This window comes from Vespa velutina, chromosome 15, assembly GCF_912470025.1.
Source record: "Vespa velutina chromosome 15, iVesVel2.1, whole genome shotgun sequence".
NCBI lineage: Eukaryota > Metazoa > Arthropoda > Insecta > Hymenoptera > Vespidae > Vespa > Vespa velutina.
In genome coordinates this window covers 2,973,788-2,991,244 of record NC_062202.1, presented here as the reverse complement: position 1 = coordinate 2,991,244, position 17,457 = coordinate 2,973,788, and the positions used below count along the sequence as shown (strand labels likewise).

Here is a 17,457-nt window from a genome sequence, read left to right as displayed (position 1 = left end):
ATATATATGCACATACACAGACAGATACATACACATGCAAGCTATATAAAGTATATATATTTTTTACATCATATAGTCGCACGATTTCCAGGCCCTTTTTTCTTTAACGTGTCTCTCATATCTCGCTTCTTCCGCTGTGCTCATCGCACGTATGCCATACAATAGGCACATATGGATTACAATGGCTCTTGTCATACGCGCCATACATACTCACGATGCCAGGATTTTATGAAACAGTCGTCGTCATCGTCGTCGTCGTCGTCATCGTTGCAATCTGGTTTCATAGTAACGATCGATACATCGATCGTAACATCCCGATCGTCGTCATTGTGTTGGATCGATACTCAGGAAGTCTATAAAACAAGCTATAAACTGGCGAAGATTTTCCTTCGAACGATACGTCTCCTTTCGTTTTCTTCCTCTTCTTATATTCAGTATTTTTGATTCTCTTTCTTTGAAATATAAGTCTCTATATATTTTTATTATCATATACGATATCAGAGAATTTTTTCTTTCTTTCTTTCTTTCTTTCTTTCTTTTTTTTTCTTTTTTTTTTCTTCTATGTCAACATATGTATATGTATATTTTGAAAATATATAGAAATGTATTTGAGAAATATTTTTGTTATTACGAGAATACATGAGATTATTTTTGATTCTTTATTTAAACTAAATTACTTTTTCTTCTTAGGATTTCTTTTAACGGATGTTCGATTATATTCAAAAGTTTATCATCCATGTATTTGAGTTTTTACGGATTCTCTAGAAATTTTCAGCAGCAATGATGATTTATTCATCGTTGAAATAAATTATGAGAATTATAAACTTTAAGCAAACTCTTTCAAACTCATGGAGCTTGATTTATTTGCTCTTAAATTAATCCATTATAAAGTGAGTACACAAGACGTTCTCATATTTCTCTTAATAAGATATATCCAATTACATATGAGAGCTATTGATCATGATAGTGATCTAAAGTCATTTGAAATATTAAAAAGACATATATCCTGTCTCGTACGTTATTTAAAAAAAAATGTTTAAATAACATAAAAGAATTATCTTTTAAGATCAACTATACTTAAAATATCTCGAAACGATTAATATGTGACTTAAACAATTCGATCACTTTCACGATCATTCAAATCATATAACAGGGTGGATCTTTTAAGTAAATTAGAAAGTTCTACCTAATCCAATGAGAATAGGAACAACGACGATGAAAACGACTAAATAGGACCGACGACGACGACGACGATGACGATTGATGGGTCACTTTTTTTTATATTTTTGGTAAAAAGTCGAAGATATAAAAAAAGTATTTTTTGCATCATAATAAGCCAAAGAGATATTTAGGTGGTCTTACTTAAAAGGATCATTCTTTATATAGAAATGTTACGATACGTTATCGGTAATCTTATCAACGCGATACATATATCCGGTGTCTATTTTAAAGGTGATACAAATTTTGTAAAGTGAGATATAGGAAGTAACGAAACTGGCAGATTGGTGTCGTACATGGAACGAGGAAACTGGTAAGACGTTTCGTGTATCTACATACAAACAAGATCTCTGATGGTAAGACTGCCTAAGGTTGACAGCTGTCTGAGAGTTTTCACCGCGACGACGACGACAACGACGACGACGACGACGACGACGACGTCGAAGACGAAAACGACGACAACGAAGACGAAGACGACGACGATGAAGACGACGACGACGGTGTTATCTCCATAGCTGGATCAATTTCCTGGATCCTTTTCGTGTAAGAAGGACAAGATCCTCTAGGTTCTACACCACGTTATCGGAAATTCTTCTCTTTCCTCTATCGTCTCACCAACCTATATAGATTCGAGAGTACACACGTACACACATTTTGATTTGCTCGGGAGATGAAAGGGAGCGAGATAGATCGAAGACACAAAGACGTTTTCCAAGAACTAGAAAGAATTTAAAAAGAGGTAAAGAAGTAATAGATATGTACACGAATTTATTTTCAAATTTAATTGTATCTTTGTTATAGTTATTATTATTATCATTATTATTATTATTATTATTATTTTCAATGTTTCATTTTGAATATTATTTATATTAGAATTTTGGGAATCGTTCGACTTTTTGATATTTTAAATTGTTTATTTTATACAAATTATTGAATTATTCAATTAGTATATTCATTTGATATTTTTTATAATTTATTTTCTCCTTAGAAAAACAGATAAATATAAAAAGAGAAGATAAAAATAAAATTAATTACACAATTATTACAAACGAATCCAATTTCAGATATGGGATCATAGACAAAAAGGAAAAGGATCTTAATTGAATGTTGATCAATTTTACTCGCGCTCTTAGAAATATTCAATAATTTCGCGTTGACGTGTCCCAGGAAAGCATATTAACACGTCGACTACGTTTGGAACGTAATCTACAAGTTATGCATCTCGCATCTAATTTATTTTCCATTCCGCTCTAGTTCCTCCTAGTAGAACATGTCATCATCAGTGCTAGATCTTATCTTAAGAATCGTATTCCGGTTTTAGGTGAAACATACGCTGAGGAATAGCTGGTTGCCTTGGATGCCTAATTCAAGAACGAACGTTGCCATTAGTGGTCGAGTGCATTCGTGTTTGTGAAAATTTAAGCCAAAAAAAGAGAAACTAAGAAACTGAGAAAAATAGAGAGCGAAAGAGGTACGTGGGGAAAAAAAAAAATGGAAAAAGAATGGAATTCGTCGAGAAGTGGTAAGAGGAGAATGAGAGTGTGTGTGTGTGTGTGTGTGAGAGAGAGAGAGAGAGAGAGGGGGTCGTGGACTGAAAGAACGAAGGAAAACAAACGTAATAAGATAGGCGAAGGGAGGAAGTGCGAATGCACGGAAAACAGAAACTGTGATGGTACGATGAAGGGGTTGAGGGGAATATCGAAAGAGAGAAAGAGAGAGAGAGGGAGAGATAAAGAGAGAAAGAGATGCAAGACGAGGTGGAAGGATTGGAAAAGGGAGAAAAGGACAGAAATACCTTATAGATGGAAAGAGAGAGAAAGAAAAAGCAGGGTAGCAAGGAAGAGGAGAAAGAAAGAGATAGAGAGATAGATAGATAGATAGATAGATAGAGACAGATAGAGAGAGAGAGAGAGAGAGAGAGAGAGAGAGAGAGAGAGAGAACAAGAAGGGCTTGGGAGATGGAGAGCTCTCAGCAAATTGGAGAGCCCTGGCCTTTTCTATTGCATGCCCGTTTCCATTCGCACGGAAACATCGGGGTCCCGCTCTCGTCTTTCTCTCTTTCCTCCCATCACTCCCACTCTTTTCTTCCTCACCGTTTCTCGCTACTTTCGTTACTTCTCTCTTCATCTTTCTTTCTTTCTTTCTTTCTTTCTTTCTTTCTTTCTTTCTTTCTTTCTTTCTTTCTCTTACTTAGCTGGGATTCCTCTCTCTTTCTCTCTCTTTCTCTTTCTCTTTTTCTTTCTCTCTGTAGAAGTAAGAGCCTGGTCTTGCAACGAGGGTCACTTATCGTCGCGACCATCTGCGAGTATCGTCCACAGTCAGCGTACTGTCGGTCTGAAGTATGTGCCGACTCCAGTGCCATCCGATAAGGCTTTTCGTATCAGCGTGCTAAGAGAAAAAAAGTGTCCTCTCGTTGCGGTCACGCTTACTTCTCGCCCTCTTTTATTTTCTTGTCTCCTTTCCTCCTTTTCTTTTTTTTTTTTTTTTAACTATTACACTATTCTTCATTTTTCTCGCTTCCATTTTTTTTTTTTTTTTTTTTTTTTTTTAAACTTCGAATACGTACATAGATATGTACACACACATATATATATATATATATATATATATATATATATATATATAGTTTTAAGTAGATATGGTCTTATACACAGACGCTTTTGTTCTTTGATCGCCTGAATGAATAGGCGATCGTAGATTGTGAACAAAAATTTTCTTTCATTTTCATTCTCATACCCTCTCTATCTTTCTTTCTTTCTTTTCTTTCCTTTTCTTTTTTCTTTATTCTTTTTTTTTTCTTTGTTTTTTTTCTTTGTTTTTTTTTTTTTTTATTTGCAGGGAGAAGCAGGTTTTTTTTTCTATACTCTCTCTCTCTCTCTCTCTTAGAAAGAGAACTCTTTTCTTCTTTCGATAGTACCTCTACCATACGGCCCATCCTCTTCCACCCGCCCCTGCCTCCCCCTCGCTCTACCCTCCCTCCCACCGTTCCTTCCTTCCTATCTACCTTTTCTTTTTCACCTGAAACTCTTAGACTCAACACGCTTTCGCTTTTATCTAGGTCCAAGGAGTGTAACGTTCTATTGTAGAGGAAAGGTAGTAAGCATAGTCTCCGCGTCTACTTTGAACCATTCTTGAATCGAAAGGCGAAATCGATATTACTTCTTCTTCTTCTTCGTCGTCGTCGTCGTTGTCGTCATCTTCTTCTTCTTCTTCTTCTTCTTCTTCTTCTTCTTCTTCTTCTTCTTCTTCTTCAAGAACATCAGCGGCGAGTGGCTCCTACTGTCTTCTCGCCACTGTCTTCATTAAGTGTCCCGGCTGCTTCGGCTAAATGAGTTAGTCAGGTTCTGCTCTTTGGTCCCGAACCTTGATTGCTTCGAAGGCGTTTTCCTTTTTCTTCACTGAAACTACTTCACGTTTTCAGGCCAAGATATCCTTTGTCGTGGCTCAACGCATCAGTCAAAGTAACTATTCTGTTCCTCTCGTAAGGACCTTTCACCTTCTCTCTCTCTCTCTCTCTCTCTCTCCTTTTCTCTGTCTCTCTTATTCCCTATCTCTATCTCTCTCCTGTTCTATATGGAATAGGAACACTCCTACCAATAGAATTTTGGGAATCGTTCGATTGGATCTTACAGTCTAATAGCGATTCCCTCTTCTCGAGGTACTTTTTCGAAAGCTAGAGAAATTAATTAAAACGCCGCAACTCGGATCACTGCACCTGCCTTTTAATTGATCTCTCACTCTTTATTTTTCTCAGCGCGAGTATTACTTTCCCTCTTCTCCTCCTCCTCCTCCTCCACCTCCTCCTTTTCCTCTTTTTCAACTTCTACTCTTCCTTCGTTAATCTCTTGTTTTTCTTTTGCATCGGCTCAAATTTTCCACTATTTGTTCGTTCAAGAATTTCAATCCGTGACTTTTCAAATCGTTTCGCGGATTCTTTCATTGAAACTAATTCTAAATCGATGATGTATTAACCCGTTAATTCTATATTTTAAAAATGTATACATATATATATATATATATGTTTGTGTGGCAAAAATTAAAAAAAAAACGACGAAGTATACTCGTCAAACCCACAGGATACGCAGTTGCTGTAAAATTGAATTAAATACTAACGCAATGGTAGTTGGTTTTTTCCCCTTTTTTTCTATCTTTCTCTCTTTTTTTTCTTTTTTTTTCTTTTCTTTTTTTTTTTTTTGATAAATCAATCATCTTATGGCTCAAATTCATCGATATTATTAACGATACTTGATCCCCGTTAATTTTATTTGAAAAAAGTTATTAACTTTCGCTTTTAATTTGAATTAACATTTTTTGTAAAGAGATTTCAAAGAATATTCGTAAATCTAAGAGAATTCCAAATATTTTCAGAGACAATGTTCAGACGATTGTCCTCGGCTATCTTCAGAAAAAAAAAAACAAACAAAAGAAAAAAAATAAAAAGAAAAAAAAGCAAGAAAAAAGTAATAAGTGTCAGAATGCACATATTTAAGGATTTTTCTATCACAATGTTGAAACGTTCAACGTCGAATAAAATCGTTTGTTCTTCTTCTATTTTAAAGATCGCCCAGGTGGACAGTAAATACTCTTAGATCGCAGAGAAACATCCTTTGAGGTGTCGTTCTACTTTTTCAATAGGAAAAGGGTTGACAAACTTGTCCTATTTGTTATTACCCTACGTTCTTTCCTTGTTGTACATCGTAATACTCTACTCTTATATCTACGTTTTTCCTTTCCGTGAAACTTCAATATTTGCCTTAGTAACGACGTAGAAGAATTTTTATTTGCTTCATAAAAAGAAAAGAAAAAGAAACAAGAAAAGGCAAAAAAGAAGAAAAAAAAAGAAGAAGAAGAAGAAGGGAGAGAAAGAGAGAGAGAGAAAGAGAGAGAGAGAGAGAGAGAGAGAGAAAGAAAAAAAAAAGAAAGAAATAAGGGCCACCTCTCTGTACGTTTTTAAGGTAGAGAAAATAAACTTGGAATGCTTATCGGATAAAATCGAGGAAGCGTACCTTAGTACCTGCTCGAAGGATGATGCTAGATCTTTAATGTTTGTAAGTTCGGTGAGAGAGGCCAAATTGAGAGGGGTTAAGAGGACAGGCGGGAGAGAGAGAGAGAGAGAAAAAGAGACAGAGAGAGAGAGAGAGAGAAAGGAAGAGGGAAGAAGAGAGTTAGGGCGGTAGGTTAAGCTTTGTAAGAAAGTTTGCTAGTAGTAAAACCAAGTTGAAATTAAATTATGAATTTTCTTATTATCCGACAAATATGGCAAACGATGCATCTTCTTTGACGCTTTTGATCTTGTTAATGGTTTTCATTCAGCAATGTTTCATAACTTTAAGACTTTTGAAAAATGTTACTCGACCAACGATCAAGTTTATATCTTATTGCAATTTTTCTATCAAAGATTTTTCTCTCGTTCTTTATATATGTGTATTACCCATACACACACACACACACACACACACAAAATATACTTGATGCATCTTCGAGAAAATTAATTGTGTTTACGTTGGATCAGGAAGTTCACGATCTTAATGATTTTCAGAAGTGATCGGAGAATTTACTTCTTCTTCTTCTTCTTCTTCTTTCTCTTTTTTTTCTTCTTCTTCTTCTTCTTCTTATTTCTCTTGATATTCGAATGACGAATAATCTTTGTAAAATCTGTTATCATTCTTTTTCCGAACTACATATCAATCAAATGTAAAGATAATGTGCATCGATCTTTATCTTTGCTGCAATTTTCTTTTCGATTGAAAAACAAAGGATAAGAACAGAAAAGTAGTATTTTTATGTATCTACCATCGAAAGAAATAAAAACAAAAGAGAGAGAGAGAGAGACAGAGAGACAGAGAGAGAGTATAGAAACGGAACTGGCATGGTTTGAAAGCTTTAGCAAAAAAATTGAGAACAACGTCATTCCTAAAACAGACGACAGATCATTCGAAGAGTCGTAGTAGTCTAGTCTACGATGCAACGTATCCACTTCCTCGCTACGCTACATTTCTCTGATTTCGTATCCCGTGTATCCCATAGGAATTCTATGCGCACAACGTTCGTTCTTATTTACTCTCGACTCTCGACCCATCGTCATCAAGATCTTACCATTGCGGCGATTTCGTATCGCACGACTGAATCCGTTCCTGTTATTCGAAAATTTATCTTTCACGTACATTCTAACTATATTTAGTAAGTTGATTAAATAATGGAACAAAAATCGTCCGGGTTTGAAAATTTATGTAAGCTTTTTCTAAACGACCGATATAAAATCAAATTTAGGATAAATAAAACTTAGAAAATTGAATATATTATTTCGCGATTGGATATTATCAGTAATATAGAGAATGATTATTTACATTAAAGTTAAGTAATCAATCGTAAATCGTCGTAAATCAATCGTAAATCAATCATATCGGATTTTTAAATCGATCGATTAACATATTAACGTTTATTAATTTGTTATATTTATCTAATGCAAACAACCAATTTGCGTTTCATTTTTACGAAAATTGAATTTTATATGTGTGCATTTCGAAATCAGATTAAATCGTATACAGGAAGGATTATTTCCAGTTGATAATGTCTTCTACCGTCTGAAGTGATTTTTACGAGGGAATAAAAGTAAAAGAGAGATAGAGATAGATAGATAAATAGATAGATAGATAAATAGATAGATACATAGATATATAGATAGAGAGAGAAAGAGAGAGAGAGAGAGAGAGAGAGAAGGAGAGAGACTAGATATCGCACGTTTCCGATGCAATGCGTGTTCCTTTAGATCGTCGTAGATGCAATGGATAGGATTGGAAGATTCTGGGAGAAGATGGTACGATCTTGAGGTCGAGACTAAATCTTATCCGTTGGGAAGGAAACTCGCTTCGGATTCCAAAAGACATACTCCAGTGCGTTTGACTTAATGCTTTACACAACATCTCTCTCTCCTTCTCTTTCTCTCTCTCTCTCTCTTTCTCTCTTACCCTCTCTCTAAATCTGTTAATTCCGAGACCATGATTTCTCACAATTAACATTAATAGTATTAATCTCATTAGAGTTTTATCAGAGATAAATAATTAACGCGTTGATTGTCGAGACGTTAGTCTTCCTTATATATTCGTAAATATGTTCATATATTATATTACAATATATTTTGTGGAATTTAGAAATGAAGAAAACAAAAATAAATAAATAAATGAATAAGTAAATAAAAGGAATTGAAATTAAATTCATTTGAATAATAATTGAAAAGCCGTGACAATCAAGTTATGTTATAATAAATAATTGTTGTTGATAAATAGATCAAGTAATATTATATAATTTCTTCTTTCGATAGGATCATCGAAGATGATTAAGAGTATTCGAGTGGACTGCGATTCGATTCCTAATTCGCTCAATTTCGGATGCAATTACCATGTCAACGCGGTTGGCTTATCGATCACTTCGATTCGATCACGTGAGTGACATATATGCACGCACATACACACACACACACGCGCGCGCGCGCGCGAACATGCACACACACACGTACACGTGCACACCCACATCCACATTTACATATACATATGTATATACATGCGTACATACATTTGCTCATATATATATATATGTATATATGTATATATATATATAGTAGCTCAGTACCACTCGTGGAATTTCATTAGAATCGATTTTGTCAAGGTTCGTGACGGGTTACGATACGCTTTTGAAGAAACGTTCGAAACTCATCGATATTAGGCTCCCATGTAATCGATTCTTTATCCTACCTCGTTTATCACAGATTTCACGTAAATGATTTTCTCACGTTCGAGCTTATAAATGTCACCTGTGTGTGTATACATATATACATACATACGTACATACATACATATATGCATATATATATATATATATATATTATGTGTATGTGTGTACGTGGTACGTTTGTATGTACGTGTATGTGTGTGTGTATGTGTGTGCATGCGTAGGAAAGTACGGTCGATGAAGCACGTATTAAAATTCAGTATGAAACGATCCCAGCCGTGGACCACCTCCATCTCCACCTCCTTCTCCTTCTCCTCCTGCTTCTCCCACTCTTCTTTTTCGTCCTACCGAATGCATCGATGGAATCAAATTTTAAAGATGCATAGCATCCATGAAAGGATCGTATTCCATTGAATCCCGAATTCTCCGGGCTGGAAGTTCCGCGTCCCGTGCGAGTATAACTTTTACGGCATTATCGATGAGGGTAATTCCGTGTCCCGAAAACCATATCGTGTTTGTGCAAAACTTTTGATCGTATATATATATATATATATATATATATATATATATATATACATATGTATATATATATACACACGCACACGCACATACATACACGTATATATCAGGAGTTAGAAAGGATAGGAGTGAGAAAGAGAGGGAAAGAAAGAGAGAGAGAGAGACAGATAGAGAGAGATTTACGTTTAAGTTGCTCACACAAGCGTATAGATCGGAACAAGAGATCGATATCAAACTTTCCACAACGCAACTTCGACGCGTAACGAGGCACGACGTTAACGTGAGAGAGAGACAGAGAGAGAGAGAGAGAGAGAGAGAGGAGGCTGGTGGAGATAGAGAGGCAGAGAAGTAGAGATAGAGATGGATAGAGATAGAGGGATGGGTTGAGGGGAAAGATCCCAAAGTGGATTGCCCGTGATTCATGCATTGATGATTGGTGCAATTGTCATGTCAACGAGTGGCTTCACGGTCGCTTTGATTCACTCCCGTCACGAAACTATGGAATTCCATTACCTATGAACTCATCCTCCCTTCTACCTCTCCCTTTTCTCCTCTATTCTGTTCTCCTCTGTTCTCTTCTGTTCTCTTTTCTTCTCTATCACTAACCTCCCTCATCCCTTCTACTCACATTCTTCTCTTATTGCATGTCATCCTTTCGTCTGGACGAGAAGCACTTGTACAATACTTAGTTGAATGTCATACGTTTGTTCATTGAATTGTACGAAATTATTCTCTTTTTTTTTTTTTTGATTTCATTTAATATCTTTGAAAGATTGTTTAATATATATATATATATATATATATATATATATATATATATATATATGTATTATATCTGGATATCCGGGTGTACGTTCGTTTGAAATCTTTGATTAAATTTATATTAGATACATACGTATGTATGAGTATATATATTGGCTCTTTTTTGCTGACGAGATATATTGAAATTTGCAAGAATTTTGTATTTAAATTAACAATAGTACTACGTTTTAATTTATCTTTTTTAATTCTTTTTTTTCTTTTTTTTTTTATCTTTTCTTTTTTTTACTTCCATTTCATTGGAAAATTGTAATACATATCAGTAAAGAATTAATCTTTAATTAAATTAATAATGTTTCGCTTTCTTTTATAGATTCGACGAATGGTGTTTATACGATGATTCATGATTTATCGATCAGGAGTATTATAGCTTTGTATTGATCAATGAAAAATTCTCAATATCGAGCAAGCTATCAAAGGAAATCGTGTGTTACTGGTTGGTTACATGGAACATATTTGCTGAAATTTGTCCTGGTTACTGGCAAATGCATCGCTTGTTATCCTATTATCTGGATTATGGTGCGTTATGTGGAGATCTGGTAAGTGGTCCATACGGCAGATTATATCACATTATGATGATCGCCAACGAATACGTTAGAATGATTTGCTTTAAATATGTATAGATCAACGATCATCTTCTTTCATCTTTTATACTTCCTCTTTTATCTCTTTCTCTCTCTCCCTCTCTCTCTCTCTCTCTCTCTCTCTCTCTCTCTCTCTTTCTATCTATCTCTCTCTCCCCTCCTTCTTCTCTCTATCTCGTTCTATTAATATATAGCTATAAATTAGCATCGATTCTATTACGAGATGCAATCGGGGAAGTTTATTAGATGGGAAATAACTTCGCGTTAGTGGGACGTGTACGATCGATTTGGAAGATAGATACTAAACTGCTTTACGATCTAACGATATTTGCTTCAATTAAAATTATTAACTATTTTATTGTTAATCAAAACAAATGAATAAAGTGTTGTAATAATTTATATATTGTATACCTTATAAAATAGAGTTTACAAAATATGTATACAAGTTTGTCTACATACAGGGGGTTCTTCTTTATATATACAATATAGAATACTTTCAGGGGCTCTATTTGCATATAAGGTAGCCTACTTTCCGGGATTACTTATACATATAAATGTGGCTTATCTCCGGGGACATGTTTCAAACATTTCTTTTTTTTTTTTTTTTTTTTTTTTTTAAATATTCACTTGCTAAAAATAAAACTAATAATTTGACATTCTATCGGGTCGAGTTTAATTACTTAAAAATCAACTTTGAATTTGTCATAAAATATAATCATGGATATATAAAGTTCTTAAAGACAGATAAAAATTCGACTTTCTTATCGGAAACAAGCGACAGGAGTTCGAGTTGGAAAAAGTGTCTAAAGAATAGCATGGATGGGAGTGGAAACAACAAACGGATAAGACATTCGAGGAAAAGTTTTGTCGGAAGATTCTAGTGAACGAAACAACGCGGAGTTGTACCATATCGGACTACTAGCGCATTTTCTGCCGTTGTTATGTCCTTTTGTCGTTTACAAATTAGGGCTTGTCTCTTTACAAGCTCCTATCTACGAAAACTTTCTACGGGATTACCGGTATCGTGTAAACTGTGAGACGTCTGACAGAGTATCGGATTAAAACAAATTTCTTCTACGACGATACACTTTTCCTACGTTTTACACTCAATCGTTTCTTTCTTTTCACCGTATCCTCGTAATTCTTTTCAGAAATTTGCCGAAACAAATTTCTATAAATTTTCTCTATTTACTCACGTGATACAATTATTTCATGCTAATAATTCAAAATAATATAATATTTATATTCCTAAAGTTTTCTCTAATCTTGTTACTTTATAAACGTACATCACAAAAATAATTGCTTGTCGTGTATTTTTAACTTCATTTTTGTTAACATTACAAGAGGGGGAGAGAGAGAGATAGAGAGATAGATAGAGAGAGAGAGAGAGAGAGAGAGAGAGAGAGAGAACAGAGGAATACGCTCGTATACCTGAAAGGATCATTTCCCGGTTAAACGAAAGAGAGAACGTTACACTTTTGTACGTTTACGTACGTCCGCCTATAAATAACCGACGGCCGCTTTCCGGACAGTCTTGTTAACGTAAAAAGAGCTAGCGAAATGGTCACTGTACCGACGGACGACCGACCCTTGTAAAAAAAAAAGGAAAAAAAAAAAAAGAAACAACAACTAGAGAAACAGAGAGAAAAAGAGAAAGACAGTGAAAGACAGGCAGACAGACGGAGAAAGAAAGAGAGAGAGAGAGAGAGAGAGAGAGAGAGAGAGAGAGAGAGAGAGAGACTAAAAAGAAAAAAAATTGGCGAGTAGGTTTGAAACCGAGGGAAAATCGGTTAGGTGAGAATATATAAATTTGCGTGCGTGTATGAAATGTGGACGATAAAATTTTTGTCATTCTCGAATGGGTCCGGTGCGTTTTGACGCAGAGAAATGAATACCTAGGGGGAGGTCGGTGGTAGTGATGGTGTCGGCGATGCTAATGGTAGTGGTGGTGGTAGCGGCGATGGCGATAGCGATGGCGATGGCGATGGCGATGGTGATGGCAATGGTAATGGCGATGGTGGCGAGGAGAATGTGGAAGAGGAAGAGAAAGAGGAGAGGGCGGCTTAACAGGGATGTGGAAAAATTCGTAATATTTCCTATGGATTCTACGTCGTGTGGCTTGGTTCACAAAATTTACGATCGATCGATCGATCTTATTTGCATTCACGTCCGGTTAACCGCCTCTGGTGTCGGCGTATCAATTTTTACGAGCCATCATCGAATACTTTTTTAAACTGTGAGTCTTGCCAGCGTGCCGAATCAAAGCGATCGTGTTTCTTTTAATGTCTCGTCTATATATTTATATATATATATATATATATATATATATATATATATATATATATATAAATATAAACGTATGTATTTTGTAGTTTCTCTTTTTTATTTTTTTTTCCTTCTTTCTTGTGTTTGTTTCTTCTTTCTTTTTTTTTTTTTTTTTTTTTTTTTTATTCTTTTCGCAAATTAATTGCAGACGACACAAAGTTCGATTTTTTTATATATCAAGAGAATACACGTGGCGGAAGGGGGCGGGAGGGAGGGGGAGAGCTATTCATTCACAAGATTAGAAATACTTGGAATTTCTTTAGTTCGTATTTCTGATTTTGCGAATTCGACGACATTCTCGATAGGTTTGTTCTACGTCCGTTCAACGATAAAAGCTAAAAGTTTCGTGTTTCCACGAACGTCAGGGATCTTCGGAATTCTCGAAATCCTATTAACCTGAGATTTTGTCCGGGGAAAAAGATCGCATCGGTTCGATCGGGGCCCTTTTCTATTTCTATTCTTATCGAATCGATCGATCGGTAACTTGGTAAAAGGATTGTGTTAGATCGAATCTTATTTGCGAACTAAGAACATTAAGCGACGTAAAGAATATGATTCTATGAAAAGTTTTTAAATTGAAATCTTCCCTTTTCTAACTTTATAATCTCGTCCTTTCTAATAAAATTAAGAGAAGTTCTCTCGTACAAATGATATCGAATGTAACGACCATGTTCCAAAGACATCTTTTTTTTTTTTTCTTTCTTCTTCTTCTTCTTCTTTTCAAAAGAAAAATTCTCCCTCATTATATTTTCTCTCTCTCTCTCTCTCTCTCCCTTATTATTATTTTTTTTTCCCTTTGTTTTCGCAAATTGCGAAGATTATCTTTTTTGTGTTAATGAAAAAAAAAAAAAAAAAAAAAAAAAAAAAAAAAAAAAAAAAAAAAAAAAAAGAAAAAAAAAGAAGAAAGAAAGTAATAGAAAAAATATTGTAAAAATCGATGAGTTCACACATATAATTCTTTTTAACGATATCACCCCGGTATATAGTATATCAAGCTGGCTCTCGACAGAACTCGTGAGTCAAAGTTACACCACCGGTCGTCAATTCGCTTTTCATTGACAGTACCTGCGTTGAATTTAGTGCTCAGGGCGGGAACAGGAAACGAATCGCCGTTGACAATGATTAATTGATCGGAACGAGGGTGGTATAGTAGCAATCCAGATCCAGGCCATAACAGGCAGGTAACGACGTGTGATCATGGCCTTCCTCTGTCTCGTTCGATACCTACATCAATTTTTACGAGCATAGAAATCGAAGATTTTAGAGATTTCGTCGAAAAGGGGAAGAAAGAGAGAGGGAGAGAGAGAGAGAGAGAGAGAGAGAGAGGAAGAGAGAAGAAGAAACAAAATTATCGAGAAAAGATAAATCGCGAAGGGTCTCATTTGTATTTATATTAAATATTGCAAATATTCTTTCTTTAGAGATATCCATTAAAATTATTATTATCTCTTTTAATATTTAAAATTAAATATCTCTTCTTTTTCCGTTCGACGCGCGAAATCATTTATTTTAGTTTTATTTTACTTTTTATTCTTTTTTATGTTTCGGCTTTCTTTTCTTTTCTTTTTTTTTTTTTTTTTTTTTTTTTTTTAACGAGAAATTCCAAAAAACATATCAATCCTCGAGTGATGTTCACTGTTTTGAATTATACATTTATTAATTGAACTCCCGTGATAAGCACGAGCAGTAAATCAATAATATTCTTTTTTAGAGAAGAGGGTGAGAGAGAGAGAGAGAGAGAGAGAGAGAGAAGAGTGGCTTGAAGGGTGAAATTTTTTAAAGCGTTAAGTTAAAAAGGAAAGAAGAACAAAAAAAACAGAGAAATTGAGAAGAAGGCTCCCAGTAATTTACTTATAAGATTACGAATACCGAGCTATCTGATGAAAACCACAACGAAACTTGGCGTAAACCATCGAAAGAAGTTTCGGGCTAAAGTAAGAGAGAAACGGTAAGAGAGAGAGAGAGAGAGAGAGAGAGACCGCTAAGATGTTGTTTTATAACTGAGGAAGTGGCCCGCTTGAAAAGAGCTTCCTTCTCTCTTAATTAATAAGGCTGAAAAGATGGCTCTCCTTTAGAACTTACCCTATGATTTTAATATACCACTAACTTTGCTCGAAAAGCTCATCGTTATCTTTATCCCTTTTTTTTTATTTTGTCCTTTTTGTTTATTTGTTAATATTAATTTTTCTTTTTTTTTTTTTTTTTTTTTTTTTTTTTTTTTTCTTCTTCTTCTTCCTTTTTATTTCTCTTTCCTTTTTAATTTCGTTTCCTCTTCGTCCCATATCTTTTCTAAACTCTCTGATAATAATTATCAATCAACGAATGTTATTGTATGTATAATCATAAAAAAAAAAAAAAGAAAAAAAAAGAAAAAAAAAAGAAAAAAAAAAAGAAAAGAAGAATCGTTGATTCTTAATGAATTAAAAGAAAGAAAAGAATGAATGAATAAAGAAAAGAATGAATGAATAAAGAAAAGAATGAATGAATAAAGAAAAGAAAAAACTTTAATCAGATACAATGAATCGATTGATACGATGATCCAATTAAAATGAATTTCGTGTTTCTTCGTTTACTTTCATAATTTTTTTTTTTTTTTTTTTCACCAATATCAAAACACTATATCGAATGGTTTAGCTTCGCGTCGATCATTGTATACGCTTTGTTTATGATAAATGAATTTAACTTCGTCTATTCGTCGGGACTTCAAAGTTTTGCTTCGAACGTCGAAGGGAAAACAAGCAGGGGCTTAGAATCAATATCTCTTATTAAAATTTGTCGTTGATAAATTTCCTCTTTTATTCAGGTAAATGGATACATATACATGTACACGTACACGTATGCATACTATTTAACACATAATAGTAACGTTAAATATCCTTTTAACGTTCTGATCGATTTTATCAAAAGGATTTTCCTTCGTATTCGTATAAATCGAGATTGTCATTATTTTAATTTTGAAATACATCAAGAGAGAGAGAGAGAGAGAGAGAGAGAGAGAGAGAGAGAAGGCGTAATTACTATAGTAATTAAAGTACCATCCAAGTGTGACAATTAACTTTTAATTAGGATTGAAATAAATCTTATCTTTTGAAATTAAACAAAGAATCTAGATCTTGATTTAAATTATTCTATTCTAATGCATTCTATGATGCAAAGAGAAACAGTTTCCAAGATGAAGGGAGAGTAGAGAAATGGAGTGTGTTTAGAAACTAGAAGCAAAAAAAATCGAGATCCTGATTTAAGGTATTCTATTCTATCGTATTCTAAAGCGAAGCGAGAAATAGTTTCCAAGACGACAGAGCGAGAGAGAGAGAGAGAGAGAGAGAGAGAGAGAGAGAGAGTAATTTCGAGATTATTATCTATATTTGAAATATTCATATCAATGCAATAATAATGTTCATCGAAGGAATGTAATTATTATAAATAATTAGATCTTTTTATCAAAGAGCGATTGTCAATTCTGAAATATTTCTACAAAAGTAAAATAATGCATATAGAAATTAAATAAATTAATTGAAATTAGAGTTTAAGTTTATTTTTTAAATTGATACATTCCATGAGAAAAATAGAAAAATATTTTCGTGATATTGTCCTTTGATAAAATTCGATTCGATCGAAGATAAAAGAGATAGATAGGAATAAGCTTGCACGATATCATGGTAGTCGTCGTTCTAGTCGAGTTTATTACACGCTCTATACTTCGAAACAATGCGAACAAATTTGTATGGAAAACATAAGGAAAAAGGACAGAGCATTACGAGGGAGAGACAATGCTGTTGGAATTTTTCGAGGTACCCAGTTTTTCGAGAGAACGGACAAATATTTTCTCGGCGGTGGCACGACGTTTTCCTTCTCGACGATTTTTCCTTTAAAAAGGAAACTCGACGTGCTCTGTCCGGGATATACAACCGCGAACACGACGTTCTTCCCGAATTCCATTTCGTTCGTGTTTGAAATTACATTGGAAAGTTTCCTTCGACTCTATCTTTCTCTTTCTCTGTCTCTCCCTTTCTAACATCGTCCACCTTTCCGAACGTACAGTAACGTAGATAGAAACTTTAACGCGTTCTCGTTATCGGATAATTCGACAGGCGTAAAAACATTTCTCCGAGACGAAATCTTTCATTTCCTTTATCTTATATAAAATTTTCTTCTTTATATATATATATATAGAAGAGAATATATATATATACATTCTGTCTCTTTTTCTCGATAGATAGATAGATAGATTTTATTATTTTCTTTTCTTTTTCTTTTTATAAAT

The 17,457-nt window shown here is 34.3% G+C and overlaps 1 long non-coding RNA gene across 2 annotated transcripts in view; it reads left to right on the top strand.

Annotated features, from left to right (window-relative positions):
* Nucleotides 1–944: 944 nt before the first annotated feature.
* LOC124954365 overlaps nt 945–17,457 on the top strand; it is a 31,313-nt gene continuing 14,800 nt past the window's right edge. Inside the window, exons 1-6 of one of the 2 annotated variants that reach the window (XR_007102526.1) lie at nt 945–1,531; nt 1,590–1,761; nt 2,283–2,430; nt 2,540–2,689; nt 8,540–8,659; nt 10,598–10,823. This is a non-coding gene — a long non-coding RNA (uncharacterized LOC124954365). Of the gene's footprint in view, nt 1,532–1,589; nt 1,762–2,282; nt 2,690–8,539; nt 8,660–10,597; nt 10,824–17,457 lie in introns of both variants that reach the window. The other variant, XR_007102525.1, reaches the window with a different exon arrangement.